General features: G+C 35.7%; 1 protein-coding gene across 3 annotated transcripts in view; it reads right to left on the bottom strand.

The window, feature by feature from the left end:
* Positions 1 to 26,994, bottom strand: part of FSTL5 (follistatin like 5) — an 881,431-nt gene that overhangs the window by 307,378 nt on the left and 547,059 nt on the right. The gene's annotated exons all lie outside the window — the stretch shown is intronic.

The following is a 26,994-nucleotide window of genomic DNA, read 5'->3' as shown; positions in this document are numbered from 1 at the left end:
CTATCGTTCCTATGCTATGATGGAGTCATGTATTTTGATTTTGCTCAGTCTCTTTCAGGAAAGAAAGAGCAAAATCACTATTCTCACTGAAATTTCTGTGGAAGTGGAGAGACTATAATTGTCTTTTTTTCCTTTGTTGCTGTTGATGATATTTTTTATGATGGGGGAGTTGACTGTCAAAAGTGGTGGCTTTTAGTTTGCAATCAATATTATCAGGTACAATCAGTGCTGTCTCCTCCTTTCCTTTTCACCACTTGAACTTTTTCTCTCTCTCTGAATCCTGTCCACCTCTTAAGGAGGAAGGTAAATGCTAATCAAATGACTTTTATAGAAAGAGCCTGCCTGCCAATGCAGGAGACACAAGAAGATGTGGGTTTTATCTCTGGGTCAGGAAGGTTCCCTGGAGGAGGAAATGGCAACCCATTCCAGTACTCTTGCCTGGAGAATCCCATGGACAGAGAAGCCTTGAGGGCTACAGTCCATGGGGTCACAAAAAGTCAGACAGGACAGAAGCAACTTAGCACACAGAGCACATTCAACAAACAGTTCTTTGAATGTTTGGTACTATTAAAAATTGTAACATCAAAAATAGCACATATCTTTGTCTCAGAAGGCCAGTATTTAACATATTGTCCCCTACATGCACTTGTTAAGTGCTGTTATATAAGATCTTGTCTTTAAACCTAAAAGTCATAGTTATTTAAGCCCTCATTATTTTGTGTTGTCAAAGAATGGGGTAGGCAATATTTTGAAATTGAAAAACCCTATCAGAAGAGACTCAATCAAATTTATTCTTTTGTTCATTACATCACTGAATGAAATGAAAGCAATGAGGAACAAGTGTCTTGGCCAGTCATTTGTATTGACAATTTAATGTTCCTTAATGACATTTATCCATATTCACATTTTATTTCAATGTTTACTGAGTAATAAGACAACAGGGAATATGTTCAATATCTTTTCTCTAATATTCACTCTGTTGTACTTCTCTATAGATATGTAATTATATAAAATCTCTAAAACAAAATATAGTTCACTAATTAGACACATGACATTTTTGATATTTGCAGATAGGGTATCTTTATGTCTTTTTATTTATATTCCAAACTTAAAGGGAAGACAGAAAACTATAAAAGTAATAACATAATGTAGGGTACCACATAAGAATTATTAATAATTTTCATTAGCATTCCTGAATTTCAGTTTCTGGCTCCTCATAAAATCATGTACAATATAATGAGACATCTGATTCTGAAAAGAGCATGTTAACATTGGCTATTCTGACATTTAATAATAGAGTTGGTACTGAGTCACCTTGAAATACCTTCACTAAAGTTTTGCATTTGGTATTAGGTCTTAGGCCATTCAAATAGTTGTGCTTTTTGCAGTTATATATTACAATGCTAATTAGATAACATGAATATTTTAAAATAAATGCTGAGATTTGGCATAACATTATGTAGGACATCCTTTTAAAATGTAATTTTTTGAGAGCTTGCCTAATTAGAATTAAGAATTACTATTCACCCAGGGAATATTAACATGCACAGCAAAAACTTTTATGTTAATTTGGAGATTATGTTTTTAAATGATTTTTAAAATTATTTCAGTAATATGTGCTATTAACTTATATGTATATTAAAAAATCTTTAGACCTTTTTTCCTACAGGTTTCATGCTACACATTTCACCTTTTCCTTAATAATTATATACAGCTACATGCACAAATATAATTATGTTTACAAGTTATTCTTCAAAATCAAGTAGTGCTTTCCTTAAGAAATTTAGCTGCAAGATTTATTTTATTTACAAAATTAACATGCTCATCATCATCTTTCTCTTAGTTATTACCAGACTAAGATTTAGTCTCAAAAAATCACAAATGTTAAATATTGTTATTCTTGTATTCCAAGGTCTTTCAACATGCTTTCATGGTAAGTAAAATGTTTATAAAATATGTCACATTCATATGTTTCATAGAGAAATAATGCTTATACCTAGAAATACATTCACAACCTGAAACAATAGTTATGAAACTAATTATGTGAGTCAGTTTAAAGAGGTGAGATTGATTGTATCTGAGTGTTTGTGTGTATGTTAGTGATCATAGTTGTTAGTTTAGAAATAAGAATTTCAAAGAAAAAATGTTGAAAATTTAATTCTATATCAGTTACAATTAATATACAACTTTGTAGACATACATCAATGATAACATTTTTTTTTGCATTCTGTCCACAAATATCTTATGCTAGTTATGTACAGGCAAGCAACTGCTATGTGCAGTGAAGCATCTTTCATTTTAGTACTCTATCTCTTTAGCTCCAATGATGCACATTTGAAGGTCTTGTTTAAAATCAGGCATCACATGACAACAAGTCATTTAATGTCCTGACCAAAGGTAAAAGCACATAGGTTAGATATAACAGATATTACTGAGCTTTTTGAATCATGTCAGTACTTTTTTTTGACCTATGAGTTTGGCCTCTTATTGGAAGCTGTCTGAATAATTCAAAGAAGAAACCAGAGTCTAGTTGTGGTGTTTCCTTTGATCGCGTATTATGAAGACTATTGATGGCCATTTCCAGATCAGCTTCTTTTGTTTTCTTACTTAGAAAGGCTGAGAGGCAATAAAATAGTTTTTCTATGGATGTCTTTTTATACTTTCATAATTTGACTTAGAGGAGTATAAAGTGTTTGTTTTCAAAGGAATGAAAAATTGAATTCTCCTCTAGCAGAACCTGAAGTTGGACAGACAGGAGTAGTTGAATACAACTTTAACCACTTTATTCCAATAGCAACTAGTTGATAGGAATAGCAATAAGAACTATGGTAAAAATATATGTAAATTTCAAGTAGTACAGAAACGGAAGAAAATATTTTGAATATTTGTGAAACACCAGTTTATAAAAGAAAATCATTTTAGTAACTGAAAATCGATTCTGTATATCATAATTTATCATAAACAGAATTCTATTCTTCTTAACACACATCTTTTCAAGTTCCTAAGTATATACTTATGTTGAATATCTTAACTGATTTAAATATTAGTCTCATAATTTGTTGAGCTGATCATGCTTATAATTTCTACTGTAGGAATGATACCTAGAAGATATTTTATCAGTGATATTTTCAAATAACATGTATTTTCCCTTCTCTTTTCCACTAACAGGAATTATTAATTAAAAGCAGATAATAATGTAAAAAAACACAATAAAAGACATTTAAGAAATAAAGAAGAAATTAATTAATTATTTTCATAGTAAGAAAACCATAGTCAATGACAAGCTCTTTAACTGGGAAATTATTGTGGCCTTGTCTATTAAGAAATAAGTGATTTCTGAATAAATGTTAAGTCTGATCTAAGTTAGACATGCCAATATATACATTAACTTATTATGAAAAAATGTTGTTTTATGCTAATTGATTATCTATAAGCTATTATATACTTATATCACAATGTGTATTATAAAAACAAAACAAAATGAATTTAAGAAAAGAATTAGAAACTTCTTCAATAGCAATGTATTAGACAATTTGGACAAACTTTTCCACTAAAGAAATAAAACAGCAACAAACAAATAAATAACCCCGAATTAGCACACATAATACATTTTAAAGACTATATGAAAGAGATAATTTTTTTTCTCATTCTTAACTAGGAAAGAAATAAGACATTGAGAAATTTCCCAGCCTATGTCCTGAATGGTGTCATATTGCTTTGGGAATTTTTCTACCATAAGAAGATGACAGAGCAGCCTAAATGCCCTATGTGGTTTTCTCATAGCTAGAGGCATGGAACAGATGGGATAGGTAACATCTCCCTCTGTGACAGGAGTTTAAAGTGTCTCACTCTACTAGCGAATGTGTGAATTGCAGGCTACTTTTGTCTAGGTGTTTCATAAAACAGTCTTCCTCTCCATATTAAGATAACATCATTCTAGTTTATCTAACTATTGTTACAAAAATTTTAAATAAAATATCCAGTAAACAATGAAGGATCATATGGCACACACAAAAAAAGACTACAGCATTATGAGAATAATTATGAAAATGAACAGCAAGATCAAACTAGTCAATCCTAAAGGAAATCAATCCTAACTATTCATTGGAAGGACTGATGCTGAAGCTGAAATTCCAGTACTTTGGCCACCTGATGTGAAGATCTGACTCATTGGAAAAGACCCTGATGTTGGGAAAGATTGAGGGCAAGAGGAGAAGGGAATAACAGAGGATGAGATGGTTGGATGGCATCACTGACTCAATGGACATGAGTAAGAGCAAACTCTGGGAGATAGTGAAGAACAGGGAAGCCTGGCATGCTGCAGTTAGTGGGGTCACAAAGAGTCAGACATGACTTAGTAACTGAACAACAAGTTATGAGAATAAGGATAAATAAAATAAGAACAGTAACAAACACATCAAGTTTGTAAAATTTAGGTTTATGAAAGCAAAATCAGCTTAGAAATTCTAAAAAATAACTTAAATATGTAATCTACAAACATTATAAGTTGATTAAAGAGCCAAATATAAATTATATAAGTAGAAAATATTGCACTGGTCACAAAGGAATTGAATTCCAGAGAATTGAATTCCTTTTTTCTGAGAAAATTTTGTAAAGACCAAAATAAATGGAAATCTAAAGGTTCAAAGTCTTGTGAATATGGTGGATGAATCAGAACTTCCAGGGGAGCTGTAACAGTTTTTGCCTGGTCAACAAAGAAATATGCGGTCTTGCATTATCCTGATGGAAGATTATGTTTTCTGTTGACTATATTTTTTATCAAGTGCTGCTTTTAGTTGGTCTAACTGAGAAAAGTACTTGTTGGAACTAATCACTTGGTTTTTCAGAAGGAGATTATAATAGAGGACTCCGTTTCAATCCCACCATATACACAGCATTGGTTTATTCTAGTGAAGCTGGCCTTTGGTGTGGTTGTTGGTGGTTAATTTTGCTTGCCCCATGATCACTTCCATTCCACATTATGGTACAGTATCCACTTTTCATCACCCATTACAATTTGTTTAAAAGACAGGATGTTTTCATTACATTTAAGTAGAGAATCACCTGCAGAAATATGGACAAGAAGGCTGTTTTGCTGAACATATTTGGAAACTAAACACCAAAATGATAAACATAACCAAGCTGGTGCATATTATTTTCAGCACTTGAAGTGGATAGTTTGAGTATGTTGGCTATTTCCCACATGGTATACTGTTTGTTCTCAATTAATGTATTTATCTGATCACTATAAACTTCCTCTGACCTACCCAACCATGGAGCATCCTCCAGCGATAAATCTCCAGCATGAAACTTCTCAAACCACTTTTGACATATCCGATCAGTCACAGCACCTTCTCATATGCCACATAATTTTCCTTTTAGCATTTCAATTGCATTTTTACCTTTCTTGAAATAATAAAGCATAATATGCCGACAATGTTGGATTTATTTCTTTTATCTTCAATATTAAAATGGCTACACAAAAATTTACCAGTTTTGATAAACTTTAATGTACAGTTACAGACTTTATTTTTTTGGGCTCCAGAATCACTGCAGATGGTGACTGCAGCCATGAAATTAAAAGACGCTTGTTCCTTGGGAGAAAAATTATGACCAAACTAGACAGCATATTGAAAAGCAGAGACATTACTTTGCAGTAAATGTCAATCTAGTCAAAGCTATGGTTTTTCTAGTAGTCATGTATGGATGTGAGAGTTGGATTATAAAGAAAGCTGAGCACCGAAGAAATGATGCTTTTGAACTGTGGTGTTGGAGAAGACTCTTGAGAGTCCCTTGGACCTCAAGGAGATCCAGCCAGTCAATTCTAAAGGAAATCAGTCTTGAATATTCATTTAAAGGACTGATACTGAAGCTGAAACTCCAATACATTGTCCACCTGATGTGAAGAACTGACTCATTAGAAAAGACCCTGATAATGGGAAATATTGAAGGCGGGAGGAGAGGGGATGACAGAAGATGAGATGTTTGGGTGGCATCACTGACTCAATGGATGTGAGTTTGAGTAAATTCCAGGAGTTGGCAATGGACAGGGAGGCCTGGCGTGCTACAGTCCATGGGGTCGCAAAGAGTCAGACACATCTGAGTGACTGAGCTAAACTGAATATACATTGATATGATAATTGTCACAATACAATCAAACAAAATTGCTTTGAATGAAGTTAAAAAGAACAAAGTGCTACTAGAGCCAGCTTATGGAAAAACAAAATGAAGTTTTTGGCCAACCCCATAAAAAAAAAAACCCTGAAATTAAGACTTAAATTGATGTCATTAAGAACAGATTATACCTGTAATAAAAAAAATATGTCATAAACTGAGAAAGAGCCTAAAAGAAACATTACAGAATTAAAAGCAGAAAATCAAAATTTGAGATATACACAAAACAGGTTTATGTGAAACCCAGAAGGAAGAAACAAAGGTAATTGGGTAAAAGCTGTATTTGAAGAAATAGTAGCTAAGAGATTTCTCTAAATATCGAGAATCTAATCTGTAGGTTTTCGATGATCAAATATCAAGCAAAGCAAATGTAACACTAGAATAATCCACACATAGACAGTAGTGAAATTGAAGAAAATAAAAGACAAATCTAAAAATTAAGTAGGTGAAAAAATACAGATTGACTTTGCAGTAAGGAGAGTTAGGTAACTGATACCATGAGTGCAAATAGGAATAAGAAGCTACTAGGATTATATTTTATAAGTGATGAAACAAAGTAAAATCAATCTTAGAATTTAATACACACACATACAAATTAAAATAAATATGCTTTCAAAAAATAGTAAGAAAATACATGTCTAATAACTTGTCTTAAGGTTAATTCTGAAGGCATTTCTTCAGGCAAAGGAAAATGATTTTAGATGGAAACTTAAAGATACAAAGAGGAAAAGAGAGAAAAGAAGGTGCTTAAATATGTATTCAATTTTAAAACTTTGATACTTCAAAAGTGCATCTGAATTCTACCAAAAATTTAGAGAAGAGCTAACACCTATCCTGCTCAAACTCTTCCAGAAAATTGCAGAGGATGGTAAACTTCCAAACTCATTCTATGAGGCCACCATCACCCTAATACCAAAACCTGACAAAGATCCCACAAAAAAAGAAAACTACAGGCCAATATCACTGATGAACATAGATGCAAAAATCCTTAACAAAATTCTAGCAATCAGAATCCAACAACACATTAAAAAGATCATACACCATGACCAAGTGGGCTTTATCCCAGGGATGCAAGGATTCTTCAATATCCGCAAATCAATCAATGTAATACACCACATTAACAAATTGAAAAATAAAAACCATATTATTATCTCAATAGATGCAGAGAAAGCCTTTGACAAAATTCAACATCCATTTATGATCAAAACTCTCCAGAAAGCAGGAATAGAAGGAACATACCTCAATATAATAAAAGCTATATATGACAAACCCACAGCAAACATTATCCTCAATGGTGAAAAATTGAAAGCATTTCCTCTAAAGTCAGGAACAAGACAAGGGTGCCCACTTTCACCATTACTATTCAACATAGTTTTGGAAGTTTTGGCCACAGCAATCAGAACAGAAAAAGAAATAAAAGGAATCCAAATTGGAAAAGAAGAAGTAAAGCTCTCACTGTTTGCAGATGACATGATCCTCTACATAGAAAACCCTAAAGACTCCACCAGAAAATTACTAGACCTAATCAATGACTCTAGTAAAGTTGCAGGATATAAAATCAACACCCAGAAATCCCTTGCATTCCTATACACTAATAATGAGAAAACAGAAAGAGAAATTAAGGAAACAATTCCATTCACCATTGCAACGGAAAGAATAAAATACTTAGGAATATATCTACCTAAAGAATCTAAAGACCTATATATAGAAAACTATAAAACACTGGTGAAAGAAATCAAACAGGACACTAACAGATGGAGAAATATACCATGTTCATGGATTGGAAGAATCAATGTAGTGAAAATGAGTATACTACCCAAAGCAATCTATAGATTCAATGCAATCCCTATCAAGCTACCAACAGCATTCTTCACAGAGCTAGAACAAATAATTTCACAATTTGTATGGAAAAACAAAAAACCTCGAATAGCCAAAGCGATCTTGAGAAAGAAGAATGGAACTGGAGGAATCAACCTACCTGACTTCAGGCTCTACTACAAAGCCACAGTTATCAAGACAGTATGGTACTGGCACAAAGACAGAAATATAGATCAATGGAACAAAATAGAAAGCCCAGAGATAAATCCACACACATATGGACACCTTATCTTTGACAAAGGAGGCAAGAATATACAATGGATTAAAGACAATCTCTTTAACAAGTGGTGCTGGGAACTCTGGTCAACCACTTGTAAAAGAATGAAACTAGAACACTTTCTAACACCATACACAAAAATAAACTCAAAATGGATTAAAGATCTAAATGTAAGACCAGAAACTATAAAACTCCTAGAGGAGAACATAGGCAAAACACTCTCTGACATACATCACAGCAGGATCCTCTATGACCCACCTCCCAGAATATTGGAAATAAAAGCAAAAATAAACAAATGGGACCTAATTAACCTTAAAAGCTTCTGCACATCAAAGGAAACTGTTAGCAAGGTGAAAAGACAGCCTTCAGAATGGGAGAAGATAATAGCAAATGAAGCAACTGACAAACAACTAATCTCGAGAATATACAAGCAACTCCTACAGCTCAACTCCAGAAAAATAAATGACCCAATCAAAAAATGGGCCAAAGAACTAAATAGACATTTCTCCAAAGAAGACATCCAGATGGCTAACAAACACATGAAAAGATGCTCAACATCACTCATTATCAGAGAAATGCAAATCAAAACCACTATGAGGTACCATTTCACACCAGTCAGAATGGCTGCGATCCAAAAGTCTACAAGTAATAAATGCTGAAGAGGGTGTGGAGAAAAGGGAACCCTCTTACACTGTTGGTGGGAATGCAAACTAGTACAGCCACTATGGAGAACAGTGTGGAGATTCCTTAAAAAACTGGAAATAGACCTGCCTTATGATCCAGCAATCCCACTGCTGTGCATACACACTGAGGAAACCAGAAGGGAAAGAGACACGAGTACCCCAATGTTCATCGCAGCACTGTTTATAATAGCCAGGACGTGGAAGCAACCTAGATGTCCATCAGCAGATGAATGGATAAGAAAGCTGTGGTACATATACACAATGGAGTATTATTCAGCCATTAAAAAATTACATTTGAATCAGTTCTAATGAGGTGGATGAAACTGGAGCCTATTATACAGAGTGAAGTAAGCCAGAAAGAAAAACACCAATACAGTATACTAACGCATATATATGGAATTTAGAAAGATGGTAACAATAATCCTGTATACGAGACAGCAAAAGAGACACTGATGTATAGAACAGTCTTATGGACTCTGTGGGAGAGGGAGAGGGTGGGAAGATTTGGGAGAATGGCATTGAAACATGTAAAATATCATGTATGAAACGAGTTGCCAGTCCAGGTTCGATGCACGATACTGGATGCTTGGGGCTGGTGCACTGGGATGACCCAGAGGGATGGAATGGGGAGGGAGGAGGGAGGAGGGTTCAGGATGGGGAACACATGTATACCTGTGGCAGATTCATTTTGATATTTGGCAAAACTAATACAGTTATGTAAAGTTTAAAAATAAAATAAAATTTAAAAAAAAGTGCATGATAATATAATTATACACATTTATAATAAAAATAAATATATTTATAATAATATATGATGGAAATAAAATATTATCTTCAAAATTTTATGGAAGAGAATTATTCTTAAACAAGTAACAAAAAGTTACCTTTACAGAAATGATTTTTATGTTTGATACATTATTATTTAGATCATTTGCTCTTCAAAAGATACTATTCAGTTCAGTTCAGTTCATTTCAGTTATGTCTGACTCTTTGGGACCTCATGGACTGCAGCTTTCCAGGCCTCACTGTCCATTACCAACTCCTGGAGTTGACTCAAACTCATGTCCATTGAGTCGGTGATGCCATCTGACAATCTCATCCTCTGTCATCCCCTTCTACTTCTGCCTTCAATCTTTCCCAGCATCAGGGTCTTTTCTAATGAGTCAGTTCTTTGCATCAGGTGGCCAAGAATTGGAGTTTCAGCTTCAGTCCTTCCAATGACTATTCAGGACTGATTTCCTTTAAAAGGATGGACTGGTGGGATCTCCTTGCTGTCCAAGGGACTCTCAAGAGTATTCCCCAACACCATAGTTCAAAAGCATCAATTCTTTGGCGCTCAGCTTTCTTTATAGTCCAACACTCACATCCATACATGACTACTGGAAAAACCATAGCCTTGACTAGACTGACCTTTGTTGGCAAAGTAATGTCTCTGCTTTTTAATATGCTTTCTAGTTTGGTCATAGATTTTCTTCCATGGAGCTCCTCTGTCTATGAGATTTTCCAGGCAATAGTACTGGAGTGGACTGCCATTTCCTTCTCCAGGGGATCTTCCCGACACATGGATCGAACCCGGGTCTCCCGCATTGTAGACAGACACTTTACCTTCTGAGCCACCAGGGAAGTCCTCCAAGGAGCAAGTGTCTTTTAATTTCCTGACTCCAGTCACCATCTGCAGTGAGTTTGGAGCCCAGGAAAATAAAGTCTGTCACTTTTTTCACTGTTTCCCCAACTATTTGCCATGCAATGATGAGAGCAGATGCCATGATCTTAGTTTTCTGAATGTTGAGCTTTAAACCAATATTTTCACTCTCCTCTTTCACTTTCATCAAGAGGCTTTAGTTCTTCTTCTCTTTCTGCCATAAGAGTGGTGTCATCTGCATATCTGAGGTTATTGATATTTCTCCTGGCAATCTTGATTCTAGCTTGTGCTTCATCCAGTCCAGCCTTTCTCATGATGTACTCTGTATATAAGTTAAATAAGCAGGGTGACCATATACAGCCTTAACATACTCCTTTCCCTATTTGGAACCAGTCTGTTGTTCCGTGTCCAGTTCTAACTGTTGCTTCCTGACCCTCACACAGATTTCTAAAGACACTATTAATGGACCAAAAATGCAAGCCACAAAGCAGGAAAATATACTTTCCATCTACGAAGCCAGCAAAGTTATTATACATAGAATTAATAAACTCTGAAAATTGATAAGAAAAAGCTCCAAAAAACTACCAACAAGAGACTCAAAGAAATGCTTTATGAATGAGTTAATCCATGGCTAAGAAAAATCTGAAAAAGTGTTCAAAATATACAAATAATCAGTGAGATACAAATTTAAGCCAAATCTTTCAGATTGGTATGGATCACTAAGTCTAATGTCAAGAAGAATTTGAAGAAACATGAATTGTTACATAACTTGAAGAATAATTTCACATAAAACTTTCTTTCTGCATTGGTAAATGGAGCTCAGCTAGAGAAACTTTCCCTGTCAGCTCATGTTTCCAAGGACTCAGCTATCTATATGCCTTGTGGAAGCCTATAGTATGACACAGAGATGGCAGAATATTTAAGTGTTATAAGGACAATGCAGAGGAAGCAATAGATATGTACTCAAGGTATCTTTAATATACTGAACAGAGGAAAAAAGTAGAGAGGTCTAAATGTGGAAAAATGAATCTGATAAGGAAGAGGAAAAAGAAATCCCAAGTTTATCCTCAGGAAAAGAAACCACTAGTGAAGAAACTTCTGAGAATTTAAGTGAGAATAGAATTATTTCTTCCACAAGTTCTGAAAGAAACAAGAAGGACTTATAATCACAAACATAAATATAAGTATTTTGTAGTTAAAACCAAAGGTCATTTTTCTCTGTGCCATTGGTGGGATTTAAAAGCTATGGGGAAATATTTTTAAAAAGACTTTTCCATAAAAGATTTTTCTATAAAACAATGAAGCAAACAGGTTCGTGTTCAAAAGTAGAATTTCATTCTTATTCACTTTATAACTAGTAATAAGGAAAATATATTATTATAGACAGGACTGTATTTTGATAATACTTCAAGCAGTTTTACATGTTCACAATAGGCAGTCTCATTTTCCTTTTTATTTATTCATGATTTTGACATTCCTTTTGTGGTTTTACAAATATAATACAATTACCATTCAACTTTTCTGTTCCATTTTATTTAATTTCTTTCTTTCAAATAAATTATATACAGTTGAATTTTAAACTGAAGAATAAGACCATCCATTCAATGATATTTATGACACTAATGGCTGGAAAAATAATTCTTTATGAAGAATAGTTTTTGATTGGAACCTGATGTAACAAAAATTGTATCCAACAGAGAACTTGGTTAGACACCCAAAGTAGTCAAGTTAATTTCAAGTTTATGGTTTGGAAAAATTGGAGTGTATACAACTGGACAATTTTATCATGATAAGTATATAGTCTGGGATAATAGAGTACTGATATTTCAAGGTATATCTACCAAGTTTAGTGTTTCCCAACAAGAGAGTCATTTCTTGTAAGACTAGAATAAAAGGAAATAATTGTCAACAAGGCTTCCCTGATAGCTTAGTTGGTAAAAAATCTTCCTGCAATGCAGGAGACCTGGGTTCAATTCCTAGGTCAGGAAGATCTGCTGAAGAAGGGATAGACTATGCACTCCTGTATTCTTGGGTTTCCCTTGTGGCTCAGCTGGAAAGGCTACCCACTCCAGTATTCTGGCCCAGAGAATTCCATGGACTGCATAGCCCATGTAGTTGTAAAGAGGTGGACACGACTGAGTGACTTTCACTCACTCTTTACCTAACATTTGCCAAGACATTGTTCTAAGTAGTTGATTTATTTAATCTTCATATCTATGAATAGATATTTAGTGATCCTAACATTTTTTTCTAATTATGGTACCCTCAGGTAAGTGAAAGTGAAGTTGCTCAGTCTTGTCCGACTCTTTGCGACCCCATGGACTGTAGCCTACCAGGTTCCTCCATCCATGGGCTTTTCCAGGCAAAAACACTGAAGTGGGTTGCCATTTCTTTCTCCAGGAAATCTTTCCAACCCAGGGATTGAACTCAGGTCTTCCACATTGTAGGCAGACGCTTTACCATCTGAGCTACCAGGCAAGTCAGGAAGAATTAAATAATTGAAGTTTCACCAGACATCTTACGATCAGACAGGAACTTTCCCAAATGCAATAAGGACACAAAAAGAGGAGTTTAGGTTCATGAACACAATTGGTAGAAGAAAGAAAACACCGTATCTTTGGATATTCTGTAAAGCCGTTGTCTTAAAAAGATACATGCCGACAAAGGAGCCTTCATAGCACAGGGAATGAAGGCATGAACTATATTACCAGCAAGATTTGGATCTGAGACGTGGCTTGATGGTTTACCTGGTTTGATTTCAAATGCACACTGTTGAGAAGATTCTTCACAAGTGATTTAAACTCTCTTATTTTTTTTTCATTTTTATGAAAAGATGGTATCTAACTCTTAGAAATATTGTGAAGATAAGATATGATGTTTTAAAATACTTATGACTACACCTGCAGAAGGCAATGGCACCCCACTCCAGTACTCTTGCCTGGAAAATCCCATAGAGAGAGGAGCCTGGTAGGCTGCAGTCCATGGGGTCATGAAGAGTCAGACTTGACTGAGCGACTTCACTTTCACTTTTCACTTTCATGCATTGGAGAAGGAAATGGCAACCCACTCCATTGTTCTTGCCTGGAGAATCCCAGGGATGGGGGAGCATGGTGGGCTGCTGTCTATGGGGTCGTACTGAGTCAGACATGACTGAAGCGACTTAGCAGCAGCAGCAGCATGACTACACCTGGCCTTTAGTAAATTCTCCATAAGCTGCAGATGTTATTACTAGTGAATTGCTATTGAAGTGCTTGTATGTTAAGATAGGCACCATTTCACCCAGTTTATAAATATACATTATGATTACTTTGAGAAAGGTATTGCTTATATAAAATCACATGGGTTTAGTTTTCATAGATATTATTCAAGCATGAGAGAAAAAAATATGTCTCATGACCCATCAGGCTTTACATTCACCTACAAAGTAAGTGCCCTTGAGGTTGAACTTAAATATATGTATGTTAAAAAAAAAAAAAAAAAAAAAAAAGGCTATGACTTTGGAAAGCAGTATGAAGTTTCCTTAAAAAAAAAACAAAAAATGCAGTTGTCATATGACTGCAATCCCACCCTTGGGCATATATCTGGAGAAAAAAATATGGTCAAAAGGATACATGTATCCCAATGTTTGTTGCAGCATTGTTTATGATAGCCAAGACAAGGAAACAGACTAAACCCCCACTGACATATGAATAGAAAAAAAGATGTTGTACATACATATAATGGACTGCTCAGCCATTAAAAAGAATGAAATGATGCCATTTGCAGCACATGGATGGACCTAGAGATAGTCATACTGAGTGAAATCAGACAGAGAAAGACAAATATCATATGATATCACTTACATGTGAAATCTAAAAAAGTTGATACAAATGAACTTATTTGCAAAACATAGACTCACAGGCTTACAGAATGAATTTATTGTTACCAAGAGTTTGAGATTTACATGTTGTCTCGCAGATCCTGCTCACAGCGCCAATTGTCTTGCTGTTCACCCTGTCCACACTGTTCACTGAGCCCAGGGTAGGCAAGGTGCAAGCTAAGAGATTGTAAAGAGACTCTGGGAGCCATAGTAACCGCGGACATGTTTATTTTCTCCTGGCTGATGCAACAGCTGTAGCAGCAGCCATAGCATAACCTAACACAACACAATCTTTCCCCTAGCTGACAGAGAAGCCATAACAGTATTCTCTCTTGGTTGATGAAGCAGCCGTAGCAGTAGACATGCTACAATCTCTCCTCATGGCTGACCCAATGGACACAGCCATGATGAAGCAGTAATGCTGCCACTTTTTAGGTGGAGCTTTTATTTCCCTATAGCACAAAGTAGCTTGTGACCAAGCAAGTACTGCTTGGTGTGCATGCACAGTGCTATAAGTGATCTCAGCTGTTACACAATCATTTACAAAAAGTGGGGCAAGAGAGCCTGATAATGCCATCTTGGCTAATATGCTCTTTCCCCACACATGTACACATTGTTATATTTAAAATGGATTGCCAACAAAGACCTACAATATGGCACATGGAACTCTGCTCAATGTTATATAACAACCTAAATGGGAAAATTGGAGAAGACAATGGCAACCCACTCCAATACTCTTGCTTGGAAAATCCCATGGATGGAGGAGCCTGGTAGGCTGCAGTCCATGAGGTCGCTAAGAGTCGGACACAACTGAGCGACTTCACTTTCACTTTTCACTTTCATGCATTGGAGAAGGAAATGGAAACCCACTCCAGTGTTCTTGCCTGGAGAATCCCAGGGATGGGGGAGCGTGGTGGGCTGCTGTCTATGGGGTCACACAGAATCGGACATGACTGAAGCGACTTAGCAGCAGCAGCAGCAGCAGCAAATGGGAAAATAATTTAAAAAATAATACACACATGTACACAGCTTCCCAGGTGGTGGTGGTGGTGCTGCTGCTGCTGTTGCTAAGTTGCTTCAGTCGTGTCTGACTCTGTGAGATCCCATAGACAGCAGACCACAGGGCTCCCCCGTCCCTGGGATTCTCCAGGCAAGAACACTGGAGTGGGTTGCCATTTCCTTCTCCAATGCATGAAAGTGAAAAGTGAAAATGAAGTCACTCAGTCGTGTCCGACTCTTAGCGACCTCATGGACTGCAGCCTACCAGGCTCCTCCATCCATGGGATTTTCCAGGCAAGAGTACTGGAGTGGGCTGCCATTGGTGCTAATGGTAAAGAACTTGCCTACCAATACAGGAGACATAACAGACATGGGTTTGATCCTTGGGTTGGGAAGTAATGACAAACCACTCCAGTATTCTTGCCTGGAAAATGGGCAGAGCAGCCTGGCAGTCTACAGTCCATGTGGTTGTAAAGAGTCAGACACGAATTAAGTGACTTAGCAGGCATACATGTACATGTATAACTGAATCACACTGTTGTACAACTGAAACTACCACAACATTGTTAACCACTCCAAGATAAAATAAAAAGTTTAAAAAAAGGCTTGGAACATAATGATTATCACTTTTCTATTTCTAAAAAGTTGTGAAAAATATCAATGAAATGTTGAAGTAATCAAGTATCTTCTTCCTTGTACAATTTATTGGTATAAACATCATACATGATTTGAGAAAATGTTATATTATGATCTAAATGCATAAAATACTGAATCATCTCGCTAGCTGTAGTAATTTATATAAAGTATATGATAATTTATAGATGGAATTCAGTGTAGTAATCTGAGATGAGAAATTGCATAGAAGTACTTCTTGTACAATCCTACATGAGAAGTTTGCTGTGAACACTCATCTGTCAGTCAAGGTAAAGCAATCACCTAATCAATACCCATTTCCTGTATGTTATCTGTGTGCTCAGTGGCCTGTTAAAAGCTAGTCCAGATATAAGGAAAGAAAGTTAACCTGTGTTCATTCCTTCAGTTTATCTCTGGAAAACCCTAGGATGTTAATGCAAGAGTCAATCAAACAACACATTATTTGCTCTGTTTAATAAATTGAAAAAAATTCACCATTTTTAAAGATACAGTCAGGCATACAGAGCTAAATGAATGAACTATTCATTCCACACAGTGAAAGAGAATTTGAACATTTCCCACTGAAAAAAGACTTTAGTATTGTTTGCCTAATTAAAACAGTTCAGGTAAGAGAGATTGCTGTTAGTCATAATGCACTGCTATTATTGATAAAACTGAAAATGGGATCCAGAGCATTTGCCTTCACTATGAAATTTTACTGAGTTACAGTCTCTCTAAGATGTTAGAGCAAATGGATGTGAAGAATGGGGAATTGAACACTGGCTGTGCATTTTGGCAGCTCTTCAACAGCATCAGAAGACTGGGCTTCAGCTATGCAAATCCAGAAACAAATTTAAACAATTCATCCAGAATTAATTAGGCCATTGGGGATTGACTGAGCTAATCAAAACCACAGGATACTTTTGTTTATCCTGAAATACCAATTTATTCATTTACAATTGGGACAGCATCAGGTTTAGTAAGTAGTGTCAGCTGTGAGCCTGGGAATCTCCCTTGAAATGCACAGGTCAAAAGCGTCTCAAGATTGATGAATAGAAAATTACAAAAAAGGGAGCTGGCTATTCTCAATCCAGTTAAGCACTAATCAGCTAATGAATTGCCCTTTTCAACTCCAAAGACATTTATGTCTAGAGACCCTTTCTTTTTCTTGTCACTTTCATGTTTATTGGCAAATTCTTAGTTCTTGTCCTTTTTTTTTTTTAACACCATGGATATCATCATGTGTTTGCAACTAGAGCATTAACTCAGATAGGCTACGAAAGAATTTAATTATTAGAGCCATCTTCATATCAGCAAATGTTCCCATTATTTGTGGGCTTAGCAACTACACACATAGACCAAATCTGACCTACCACCTGCTTTTATAAAGTTGTATTAGATCACAATCATATCCATTCATTACTGTCTGTGCTATTATTGTCTACGGCTGATTTTAGCTATATAGGCAGAGTTGAGCAGTTGCTATAGAAAACTTATGGTATGCAAAGTCTAAAATATTTACACTGCCCCTTCATAGGAAGTTACCTAGTAAACAGAAACACTGCTTTGCTAGTTTACTTTCCTTCAACATGCTTTAGTTATTTAAGTGTCATCCCTTGGATTCTGCTCATTCTCTAGGTCAGAACAATAATAAGAACTAAAATATTGCCTGTCATATCAGTAAACAAAGAATGTTGCAGCCATGAAGCCATTACATCTGGGCTGCCCTGACAGTAAGCCCTGAGAAAGCTCAAAATGGAGACAAACAGGCTGCCCACTGCCAAGACCACCTAACAGTCAGCCGCTGTAGCCATCACCAAGGGTGCACCCTGAGGAAACGCAGGATGAGAACACAGAATACTGGCCCCAGAGAGCTGAGGTGCATATCAAAGGAATGATTTCAACGAGCCCAGACTCTTGTATCTTCCCATACAGAGAAAAGTACTGAATTCCTTAAAATGATATATCTGGTTTTCTTTTATTCAGTCAGTTCAGTTGAGTTCAGTTGCTCAGTCATTTCTGACACTTTGTGACCCAATGGACTGTAGCACGCCAGGCCTCCCCGTCCATCACCAACTCCCAGAGTTTACTCAAACTCATGTCCATTGAGTCAGTGATGGCATCCAACCATCTCATCCTCTGTCGTCCCCTTCTCTTCCTGCTTTCGATCTTTCCCAGCATCAGGGTCTTTTCTAATGAGTCAGTTCTTCAAATCATTGGAGTTTCAGCTTCAGCATCAGTCCTTCCAATGAATATTCAGGACTGATCTCCTTTAGGATGGACTGGTTGGATCTCCTTGCAGTCCAAGGGACCCTATAGTCTTCTCCAACACCACAGTTTAAAAACATCAATTCTTTGGTGCTCAGCTTTCTTTATAATCCAACTCTCACATCCATACACGACTACTGGAAAAACCATAGCTTTGACTAGATAGACCTTTGTTGGCAAAGTAATGTCTCTGTTTTTTAATACACTGTCTAGGTTGGTCATAACTTTTCTTCCAAGGAGCAAGCGTGTTTTAATTTCATGGCTGCAGTCACCATCTGCAGTGGTTCTTAGCCCAAGAAAATAAAGTCTGTCACTGTTTCCATTGTTTCCCCATCTATTTGCTGTGAAGTGATTGGACCAGAAGCCATGATCTTCATTTTCTGAATGTTGAGCTTTAAGCCAACTTTTTCACTCTCCTCTTTCACTTTTATCAAGAAGCTCTTTAGTTCTTCTTCACTTTCTGTCCTAAGGGTGGTGTTATCTGCATATCAAGGTTATTAATACTTCTTCCAGCAATCTTGATCCGGAGCGTATGCTTCATCCAGGCCAGCGTTTCTCATGATGTACTCTGCATATAAGTTAGATAAGCGGGGTGACAATATACAGCCTTGATGTACTCCTTTCCCTATTTAGAGCCAGTCTGTTGTTCCATGTCCAGTTCTAACTGTTGCTTCCTAACCTGCATACAGATTTCTCAAGAGGCAGGCCAGGTGGTCTGGTAGTCCCATTTCTTTAAGAATTTTCCAGAGTTTGTTGTAGTCCATACAGTCAAAGGCTTTGGCATAGTCAATAAAGCAGAGTAGATATTTTTTCTGGAACTGTCTTGCTCTTTTGACTATTTTTCTTTTATTTTTATTCTTTTATTTAATTTTTATTCTTTATAAATAGTAACAAGGGAGACTACCTGTTTTTTATTGCAAATGCTTCTATCTATCCTGGCTCCTTCCTCTTGCCTTTTTGGAGCAGTCTTTCAGCATTTTTTGAGATGGTATCTCCTGGGCTTGAAGTCTTAAAATGTCCACTGAATAAAGCATAACTCTCAACTTCTAGGTTGTGCATTTTTTTGTTCAATCGACACTAAGCATAAACTAATTACACAAAGGATATGTGAAAATTCTGCCCATTTATACATAGGTGAGTTTGTAAACCTCCAATCTCTGAGTTCTCTGTAAATAACAAAAGAATAAATTTTTATTAAAACTACAACAGTTGTGACTTTGAGAATTCAGTGCAAAATGTAAATGTTAGTTAAATTTGTCTCATCCAAATGCAATTTCTTAGTCCCTGATGGTGGCATCCTACTGGGTCTATATTCTCCAAGTTTATCATGTATAACAGTGATCATTTCTCCCCTATTCTTCCAAACAAAATACAAATTCTCTGGGCACAATTCTCAGCCAGAAATGCCATCTGATTTTGGCATGTAAGTCATTCACAGTACTAGTCTGTGAACAAGCTTGATTACCAAGAGAATATTTACATGTTAATAGGAAATGTTTTAATTCCAATGTGTCTTTAACCAAAAAGATGCTTAGTAGAAATGCTTTGAGAAGGAATCAACTCTGCTACCACTTTCTTTCTAAGAAATCAGAGGAACCTAGATCTGTCTAGGCCTGCCTTCCTGCTTTTCTCAGTTTGACTAAACCATTAAACAACAACAACAACAACAACAAAACTATCTGGATTATAAGCCTCTGATGTCCCTGTCTTAGAAAAATTGTAATTATAAATGCTTTCTCTGCCCCTTTGAGATGTAACCTTCTCCAAGCTTGTTCTGGGTTTTATAACCTATGAGTGTCTTTCTCAAGGTCCTAGGAGGTTCCCTTTGATCCTAGGAGGTTCCCTTTGATAATCAAGGAAGATAGTACCCTGATTTCAGTATCTGTGAGAATGTAACAGTTTAAATCCAATATGTACCAATTAGTAGACACACATGTCCGAATCCAGTTCAGTGGAGTTGAGTTCAATCTCTCCTGCTCTTGTCACAGTTTTTATAAAGTCTTCCTTGTCTTTGTAACTTGTCTGGTGTAGTTTTTCATTAACAATCAAAAATCAGATTCCTTCATCTAAAAAATTGCTAATATTTTCTCACTTTTGCTCTGTCTCATTCATGTTTGAATTTACAAAATATTAATGAAAGGATGGGTAACATTTATTTATGATTTATTGATATAATTCTAGAGAGGACTAGGACTGAAAAAAAAAAAAAAACACAGAGATTTTCTTAGTTTATTTGTACCTCTCCCAAAATAAAAACTCATAAATTTAAAAATCTTTGTAAACCTATGATTGTTGCCATACAATAATAGTTCCTTATCACTTGCAAAGCTTGGAATGGCTTTTCTCTGTATACGAATGTAGTTTTAATTACTTTAAATATGTATGTCTCAGGATTTTCTAGCCATAATTTAAAATAATATTTCTACCTTGAAATTACAAATCCCATGTAAATGCAGTACAAGTGGAAGCTCTTTGCTAAATTAAATACCTAAGAACTCACATCTAGGGTCATTTATCTTCATCATCAAAACAAAGAAGAGATGTGACCAATTTTACAATGAACTAGATAACTGTGCGTGAATGTTCTATATATTGATTGCTAAAATTAGTGTGCTAGATTTAAATTATACAATTTGAAAATGCATTTATACAAATTAGAACTTGTATGACTTTAATTAAAATTCTAAATGTGTAGATCTCAGAACTGCCAAAGCACACTTGATTATTTGAGAAAAGAAGTACTGTGCAATAAATATCAGAATCTACATTTTGAAGCTTTTTTCATGCAAAAATCTCAGTTTTTTGTGTCAATTCAACAATGTTCCTTAATTTTGTGAAGACTTAATTGGCTACTATATCTTTATCCTGCTCATCTGAAAAATTTTTTTAAATAGTACTGACTAGAAATATTAAATACAATTATTTTTGAAAGAAACTTTGAAGCAAACCTGAAAGGGTTTTTAGTGATCCTTAAATAATAACAGTCTAAACTATAACATTGTATGAAATACAAGTAAAACAGGTATTTCCTGGTTAAGTAAATAAAAAAGGAAATCAAACCCATATACTGATAAATTCCAGCATCTGAAATATCCCTATTTTTATATTTAGTTTGAACTTTGTATTACTAATTTTATGTTGTTAAGTGTTATTATTCTGGAATAAAATACATACTTTTTATCAGATGACATTGTTTATATGTCTAAATTATTATTTTGAGAATATATTTTATGCTTGTTTTAAATTCATGAAGAAATGATTTATAACCAGTTTTGCTTATATATTAACAGGTGGGAAAAAATAGAAATGAAGAAAATAAAAAGAAAAGAGTTGGTATGGCTGATTCAATGGAAGAAATGTACAGAATAAATGACACCAAATAAAAGATACTAACACCAGATAATAATACTATACACACAATTACAGCATGGGCTTCCTTGGTTGCTGAGATGGTAAAGAATTTGCCTGCAATGCAGGAGACCCAGGTTTGAGTCCTGGGTTGGGAAGATTCTCTGGAGAGGTGTATAGCTACCCACTCCAATATTCTTGCTTGGAAAATTCCATGAACAGAGGAGCCTGGTGGGCTATAGTCCATGGGTTTTCAAAGAGTTGGACACTACTAAGTGAATAACACTTTCACTTTCAACCCTGCTGAACATAGGTGTGAAAGCCCTCAAAAAATATAGAGAATCTGATACCAAAATACATTAAAAGGAAGGATCAGACACCATGATCAAGAGAGATTTATCCCAAAGATTCAAGAACGGTTCAACAGTCAATTCAAGAATGGTTCAACAGTGTTATTAACAACCTATTAAGTAAAATAACAAAATAAAGAGTAAAAATCATATAATCACCTCAGTAGATACAGGAAAAGTGTTTGACAAAAATTCAAACTTACTCTCAACAAAGTGAGAACATACTTTCTCAACAAAGTATGTGTCGAGGGCACATACCTCAACATAATAAAGATCATATATGAAAAGCCTACATCATACTCCATGGTAAAAAGCTGAAAGATTTTCCTTAAAGATCAGGAACAAGACAAGGATGTCCACTACTGCCTCTTTCATTCAATATAGTTGTGGAAGTCCTAGGCAGAGCAATCAGGAAAGAAAATAAACATAAGAAAAGACTCTGAGGCTGGGAGGGGTTGGGGGCAGGAGGAAAAGGGGACGACAGAGGATGAGATGGCTGGATGGCATCACCGACTGGATGGACGTGAGTCTGAGTGAACTCCGGGAGTTGGTGATGGACAGGGAGGCCTGGCGTGCTGCGATTCATGGAGTCGTAGAGTCGGACTCGACTGAGCGACTGAACTGAACTGAACTGAATACAATTTAGAAATAAGTAAGAAAAACTGTCACTATTTGTATATGACATAATATCACATGTGGGCCTCCCTGGTAGTTCAGCTGATAAAAAATCCACCTGCAATATAGGAGACCCGGGTTCAATTCCTGGGTTGGGAAGATCTGCTGGAGAAGGGATAGACTACACACTTCAGTATTCTTGGGTTTCTCTGCTGGCTCAGTTGGTAAAGAATTCACCCGCAATATGGGAGACCTTGGTTCAATCCCTAGGCTGGGAAGATCCCTTGGAGAAGGGAACCCACTCCAGTATTCTGGCCTGCAGAATTCTATGGACTGTATAGTCCATGGAGTCGCAAAGAGTCAGGCATGACTGAGCTACTTCCACTTTTCACTAATATTATATGGACAAAATGCTGATAACGCCACTAAAAAATTGTTAGAACTAATAAACAATTTCAGTAAAGTTCCAGAATAAAAAATCAATATGCAGAAATGTGTTGCATTTCTGTGCACTTATAATAAGCTAGCAGAAATTAAGAAAATCTAAATTACAACTGAATCCAAAAGAACACAAAACCGGACTGTAATTAACCAAAGAAATGAAAGACCGGCACACTGAAAATTATGACATTAATGAAATATATTTAAGAAGACACAAATAAGTGGGAAGATAGTCCATGCTCATGGATTGGAAGAAATAATATTTATAAAACATCCATACTGCCTAAAGAAATCTACAGATTCACTATTAAGACCCCAAAGGAGTTTTTTCCAGAAACAGAAAAAGCAATCTTAAAATTTGTATATAACCACAAAGACTCCAAATAGCTAAAGTAATCTTCAGGAAGAAGAACAAATCTAGAGACATCTCACTCCCTGATTTGAAACTATACTACAAAGCTATAGTAACCAAGATAATACAGCATTGATATAAAAACAGACATATAACTCAATCACACAGAAGAGAGAGCTCAGAAATAAATCATTGGCTTTATTGCCAATTAATTCAACAGAAGAACCAAGAATATGTGATGGATAAAATGCATTCCCTTCAATAAATTGTGTCAGAAAATTGGATAGTCAGATGCAAAAGAATCAATTTAGATCACTACCTCCCACCATAAGGAAAAATTAACTCAAAATGGATTAAATACTTGAATGTGAGACTTGAAACCATAAAAATACCTAGAAGAAAATATAGGTAATTACCCCCTCCTTGACATAGGTATTTGCAATGATTTTTTTAATCTGACACCAAGAGCAAAAGTAAAAATATGGATCTGTATGAAGCTAAAAAGCCTCTGGACAACAAAAGAAGTCAGCAACAAAGTGAAAGGTACATACCAAATGGTAAAAATACCTATAAATCATAAATCTGATAAGGGGTTATCAGATATATGAAATCATATATCTGATATCAAAAATATAAAATTACTCATACAACTCAATAGCAAAAGAGATGATTTTTTTAAAATGGTCATAAAATCTAAATAGACATTTTTCTGAAGAATACTTATTGATGGTCAACAGGTACATGGAAAGGTGCTCTTTATCATTAAGCATCAGAGAGATTCAAGCAAAAGCACAATGAGATACAAGTGCATACCTGTTGGAATGGTTATTGTAAAAAAAAGGCATATATATGTTTATATGTATATTTATATGTGTAAACAAATGGTACATATACATGTGCTTGGCTGTACTTAGTTGCTCAGCTCACTCATGTTAGACTCTTTGCTACCCTATGGACTGTAGCCTGCCAGGCTTCTCTCTTTATGGGGATTCTCCAGGCAAGAATACTATAGTGGGTTGTCATGCCCTCCTCCAGGGAATCTTTCCAACCCAGGGATTGAACGTAGGTCTTCTGCATTGCAGGCAGATTATTTATCATCTAAGCTACCAGGGAAGCCCAAGAATACTGGAGTGGGTAGTTAATCTCTTCTCCAGGGGATTTTCCCAATCCAGGAATTGAATTGGGGTCTCCTACATTACAGGTGCATTGTTTTTACCAGCTGAGCTTCCAGGGAAGCCTGAATATGTTTAAATATATATGTATGTATAAGCATACAACAGAGAAGGCGATGGCAACCCACTCCAGTACTTTTGCCTGGAAAATCCCATGGATGGAGGAGCCTGTAGGCTGTAGTCCATGGGCTCGCGAAGAGTCGGACACGACTGAACGACTTCACATTCACTTTTCACTTTCATGCATTGGAGAAGGAAATGGCAACCCACTCCAGTGTTCTTGCTTGGAGAATCCCAGGGACGGGGGAGCCTGGTGGGCTGCCGTCTATTGGGTCGCACAGAGTTGGACACGACTGAAGTGTCTTAGCAGCAGCAGCAGCACATAAACATACAAAGAACAGATTGGTGGTTGCTAGTGGCTGGGGTAAGTGTGGGAGAAATGAGTATACTTTGTGTTTCTTTTTAAATTTAATTAAAAAAAATTCCCAAAAAGTGTAATAGTGAAAATATCTTAAGAAGAATCTTACAAATCCATTGGATTTTTTTTTTCTATTGCTAACCTAGCCTTTGATGCAAATATACTCAAAATAAAAATTCTTATCCTTTTATATTTGTGTCCCTTCTTTTAAAAATAAAGTTTCAAGACTCAGCAACCAATGCTGCATGGTCCAGCAGCATCTTTGGGATTGGTTCAAGACACAGTGAGGGCATGGCCCTGTGGTCATATGTGTCTGTCATCATTCCCTAAGGCTCTGTGGTAGGTATGTTAGATTGGGGAAACATAAGAAATAGCTAATGACTTAACTTAGAATCTCAGATCTGCAACTTAGCAGTATATCTGGAAAAAGGTAATAAGGGTAGTCATTAGTATAAGGCACAAAGCAGGAATATTAACACTGACAAAGAAACATTTCAGTCAAGACATGTCCCAGTCCCATTTTGTTTAACAGAGGAATGTGTCAGATCTAATCCCTGGGAGCATCCTTCTGGACCCAAGCATCCAATGTCATCTTTGTGATTCTGGATTTTCATATAAGTTAGAGGTATCTCTCCCATACTTCATCTCATGCCTCAGTATCAGATTTCTGTTTTACAACGTCTGTTTTGATTTAGTTGAGATATCTATTTCAATTTAGTATAAATAGATTTAAAGGTAACAAAACAAGTTTATAGATAATGGGGGATACTGCATGAGCATTTCAGTTTACTAGAGAGATATAACTAGACATATTTCTAATCACTTTGTTAAAAAGTTAAAAATATATCAACTGATATATGCTTATTTAATTGCTTATCATCAATAAAAGAGTAGCAGAAATATTTTTAAATTATGTGAAGATATTTTTTAGTAATACTCTCTTCATGAAAATTTAATAAACCCATACAGGTTTTATTTTATTTTTGAATTTAGTCTATAAAGAGCGTCACATCATATTCTCTAAGTGAATATTTGCTAGTATTTTATTCACTTCAGAAAACAGCAATACAGATGAAAACACAGAGCACAACGTTTCCCAAGTACTCAGATATTAAGCTAACATTTTATTAAAATAACAACCCAGGAACACACTAAGATCCTTAACTAATCCCTCTTATGCTCATAAAAACAAAGTTCTATAATTAGCACAGTTAAAAGCAAAGTGCTTTTATATAATCCACATTTTTATTAATCAAAATTCTAGTTCTGTAGTTTTAAAAAGCAATAATTTGCTATATTATCATGAAAGCATAAACTTCCATGTAGTAATTTCCTCAGAAGTACAAATAATAAAATTTGGAGAGAGGAAAAAAAATAACAATAATGTAATTTTCCACCAAAGCATATTGCTTAATCAGATTTTAATATGTTGCTAAGAAATACTTATATAAATGTGCTTCTAAGAAAAGTGGTTTTTTGTGTTTTTTTTTTTTTAAGTCAAAAGAGATGTCTCAAAATGGGCTATGGAGAAATCCTAAACTTACTTCCTCCCAGGAACACAAGTCTTCAAGTACAATGGAATACTTAAAAGAGACTTGAAAACTGGATGAACAGAACCTCTACAACAAAGACTAAAAGGAAAGCATTGAAATGTATAATAAAGACAGAGATAGGTGCTAACCAAGGGGGGAAAAAATCCACACTCAAGCTATAGTAACCCACAATTAGGAGAGGGTCACAAGCATATGGACTTTTTCAATCTGAGGATCAAAGGATTTGAGCTCCACATCAGAAACCCCAACTTGTAGGTCCTGCTCAAAAGAAATGAGCCCTCGGATACCTGGATTTAAAAAGCAAAGAGGAATACAACCTAGAAAAGCATAGTATGGTAGGGAATTAAAAACAACAACAAAAAACATTCTTAAAGACTGCGTACAGTGCAAAC

The sequence above is a fragment of the Bubalus kerabau genome, chromosome 16, assembly GCF_029407905.1.
Source record: "Bubalus kerabau isolate K-KA32 ecotype Philippines breed swamp buffalo chromosome 16, PCC_UOA_SB_1v2, whole genome shotgun sequence".
In the NCBI taxonomy this organism is placed as follows: domain Eukaryota; kingdom Metazoa; phylum Chordata; class Mammalia; order Artiodactyla; family Bovidae; genus Bubalus; species Bubalus kerabau.
This window is presented reverse-complemented; position numbering and strand designations above follow the sequence as displayed.